Raw genomic sequence first — 4,464 nt, forward strand, 5'->3', positions numbered from 1 at the left:
GTACTACTTATACATATGCCAAACTGTAATAGTGCCCATTATACACATGCCACACCATAGCAGTACTACTTATACATATGCCAAACTGTAATAGTGCCCACTATACACATGCCACATCATAATACACATGCCACACCATAGTAGTACTACTTATACATATGCCAAACTGTAATAGTGCCCATTATACACATGCCACACCATAGCAGTACTACTTATACATATGCCAAACTGTAATAGTGCCCACTATACACATGCCACATCATAATACACATGCCACACCATAGTAGTACTACTTATACATATGCCAAACTGTAATAGTGCCCATTAAACACATGCCACACCGTAACAGAACCCCATGCACATGTTACTCCACACAATAGTAGTACCCTATGTCCACATTATGCCACATAGTAGTGCCAATTCTAAACATTATGTCATAAAGTAGTGTCCATTATACATATTGTGCCACACAGTAGTAGTACCCCATGTACACATTATACCACACAGTAGTAGTACCCAATATATATGTTATGCCACACAATGCCATATATATATGTTACGCCACACAATAGTACCCCATGTACATGTTACACCACATACTAGTGTCCACTATACACATTGCACCACACAGTACAAATGCAGTTCCGCCATCCACCTTAAGGTCATTAACATGACTGAGACTGGAGACAGAAACAGGGCCTATTTCAGATCTGATCGCAGCAGCAAATTTGTTAGCTAATGGGCAAAACCATGTGCAGTGCAGGTGGGGTAGATGTAACATGCGCAAAGACAGTTAGATTTGGGTGGGGTGTGTTCAAACTGAAATCTAAATTGCAGTGTAAAAATAAAGCAGCCAGTATTTACCCTGCACAGAAACAATATAACACTCCCAAATCTAACTCTCTCTGCAAATGTTATATCTGCCCCACCTGCAGTGCACATGGTGGGGGGTCATTCCAAGTTGATCGCTCGCTCGACGATTTTCGCAGCGCGGTGCTCAGGTAAAAAAAATGGCAAAACTGTATGCACCGCAATGCGCAGGCGCGTTGTATGGGTACAAAGCGGTTTGTTGCTGAGCGATGGATTTAACGAAGAATCCATTCGCACAGCTGATCGCAAGGAGATTGACTGGAAGAAGGCGTTTATGGATGTCAACTGACCGTTTTCTGGGAGTGGTTGAAAAAACGCAGGCGTGTCCAAGCGTTTGCAGCGAGGGTGTCTGACGTCAATTCCGGACACGAATAGGCTGTAGGGATCGCAAGGGCTGAGTAAGTCCAAACCTACTCTGAAACTGCACAAAATGTTTTTTGCAGAGCTCGGCTGCAAAGGTGTTAACACACTTGCAAAGCAAAAACACACTCCCCCGTGGGCGGCGACTATGCGTTTGCACGGCTGCTAAAAGTAGCTAGCGGAATGAGGGCCATGGTTTTGCCCATTATCCCATTCTGCCCATTAGCTAACAAATTTGCTGATGCAATCAGATCTGAATTACGCCCACAGTCAAATCAATTATTGTAATCTGTGCACTACAGAGTTTACTTACAGCTGCCCTCCAGGGCTAGGCTCCTTAGAATAGAAAGACACTTCACAATACAATTGCAGGGAAGCAGGCAGAGTAATTGAGATGAGAGCAGGTCCAGAACTAGGGTGTTCGGTGCCCCACTGCAAACTATTAATTTGCTTCTTCCTACAAATGCAAGAGGCAGTGGGTGACGTTGGGGAGAGGCACTGGGTGATAGGTAGTGGGTGACGCTGGGGAGAGGCACTGGGTGATTTTGCGGAGAGGCAGTGGGTGATGCTGGGGAGAGGCCCTGGGTGACGTTGGGAAGAGGCACTGGATCACAGGTAGTGGGTGACGCTGGGGAGAGGCACTGGGTGATTTTGGGGAGAGGCAGTGGGTGATGCTGGGGAGAGGCCCTTGGTGACATTGGGGAGAGGCACTGGGTGACAGGTAGTGGGTGACGCTGGGGAGAGGCACTGGGTGATAGGTAGTGGGTGACACTGGGGAGAGGCACTGGGTGATTTTGGGGAGAGGCAGTGGGTGATGCTGGGGAGAGGCCCTTGGTGACATTGGGGAGAGGCACTGGGTGACAGATAGTGGGTGACGCTGGGGAGAGGCACTGGGTGATTTTGGGGAGAGGCAGTTGGTGATGCTGGGGAGATGCCCTTGGTGATGTTGGGGAGAGGCACTGGGTGGCAGGTAGCGGGTGATGCTGGGGAGAGGCACTGGGTGATTTTGGGGAGAGGCAGTGGGTGATTTTGGGGAGAGGCAGTGGGTGATGCTGGGGAGAGGCCCTGGGTGATGCTGGGAAGAGGCACTGGGTGACAAATATACTAGAATTTCTTTACCTGGGTCCAGAACTGCAGCATCCCATCAGAGTTTATTATTTTGAGCTGCCCATATGACTTCCCACATAGCATCAGGCCATGCCACATGCCCTAAACATACACCATGGCAATTCACACTTAAATATTCAGTACTAATGCTTATAAATAGTATACATTGCCTTGATCTGACATAGCTAACAGGTTCAGTGCTGGGGCCAGAGAGGGACAGGGGTAATTTGGAACAGTGCTGGGGTGTAATTAGGTGGCATCTTGGTATTGCAGCATTTAGGGTAAAGTTGGGGGTTGAAGCAGGCAGCAGCTGGTATAGTGTTGTGGGTTGAGGCAGCCTGGGGTTGGTGTAGTATTGGGGGTTTAGGCACAGAGCAGTTCAGACAGGGAGGGGGTAAAGGTACATAGTAGTCGAGGCAGTACTAGAGGTAAGCAGTCCTGGGGGCAGTGCTGGGGGTAGGGAGGAGGTAAGTGTAGACAGTAGTTGGGACAGTTCTGGAGTGAAGGAAGGGGTTAGAGGCAGGAAGTACTGGGGCCGGTATTTGCCTATCTCACGCTGCTGGCCACCAGAGCATCAGCATCACCAATGCTATGTCCTCCACACATTATATGGGCACATATGAGCACCCCAGCTTAACACCTTATTATAGAAGGCACCTATGAGGACCCCAGAATGACAACACCTTATAGGGGCACATATGACTACCACAGTAGGTCAACACACGTTATAGGGTGTCCCTATCCCAGTGCGGCAACAAACAAAATTCTGAACCCCAGCATGACAACACTTTGGTGTGTGTGGGGGGGGGAGGCACCTGTAAACACACCAGCATGACACTTCTCAAGGGGGGGTGGACACATGACCTATGAACCCAGCATGTCAACACCTTTTTGGGTGGCATCCATGACACGCTACCCCCGAGCATAGCAGTACTTTTTGGGGTGCTTATAAAGTTAGGGTAGAGAACAGTACTAAGCATTCGGTGTGACTGCTGTATCCCTGACTACACTTACCCATCGTATTGTCCGTGTTCTTACCCTGCTGAGCACATCGCTCTGCCCACTATGAATGCGCTGGACTCGGAGGCAGGATCCTGTAAATTGTAAATGTAAAATACCAGCCACATCTATGATGTCTATGGACACCCCATCCACTAAGCGGTACGACTACGTCTAGTTAATTCCCCGTCCATCCCACTGCATTCCTATGGGCCCGGCGGCTGTGGCTGCAGCTACACAGCACCCCGTATCCCTTGACAGTCAGAGATGGAGCATGATTAAGGAAACACCTGGTGGGACATTCCGCTGGGTACACTGCCCTGGCCAGAGGCGGCCCCCTCTGCTGGACCTGCCGTAGCGCCCAGGGCAGATGCCCTGCTCGCCATGCCCTAGATACGCCTCTGTTTAAGCATATTTAAAAAAAAACAATTAAATCAGTGACAGTGGAAACTCCAACCTTTTACATTTTAAATTTAACCAATTAAGGATTGTTAATTTTTGAGGCATGTCTCCTGAGAATCTGCCCATTTAGCTCAATACTTGCAAAGTAGTCTGGTAGTACAGGAGTGCTGTACTTATTATCAAGGACCACAACAGGAGCCCAGGAAGATTAGTGCTGCAAAGGTTCCTGGGGACCCATCAAATTTCAAATGAGTACAAATTTTCAGACACTGCATGTAACAGTCGAATTGAACAGATGTCACTCTCCTTGGGGTAAAATCTTCTTACTGTATAGAGCATTTGTTACATATTCCTGCCAACAGCACAAACTTTATTGTTCTTATCTTCAGTATTGAGGAACTTCAGCGTTTGTATGCTGAAACACTTTTACAGTGTGCGCACGCGCAGAAGCCGCACTGCACGTGTGCACACAGTAAGATACAATGGCATCTCACATATGTGAATGCCTCTGTCTGATTGACAGGGGCGTTTGTGGGGCGGTAAGGGGCTTCGCGTCTATGTTTTGGGGGCAGTGTTGCAGCATTGTGAGGTTGCGGACCATTTGCAGGGAGGCCCGCAGTGACTGCGTGACGTCACACGCAGCCGATTGACTCAAAAGATGTCGGGTAGCCTGGGCTGTGCAGACAGTGATTTTTCGCACAACTACAACCCATGCTGAATCGGGCC

The sequence above is a fragment of the Pseudophryne corroboree genome, chromosome 11, assembly GCF_028390025.1.
Source record: "Pseudophryne corroboree isolate aPseCor3 chromosome 11, aPseCor3.hap2, whole genome shotgun sequence".
Lineage (NCBI taxonomy): Eukaryota > Metazoa > Chordata > Amphibia > Anura > Myobatrachidae > Pseudophryne > Pseudophryne corroboree.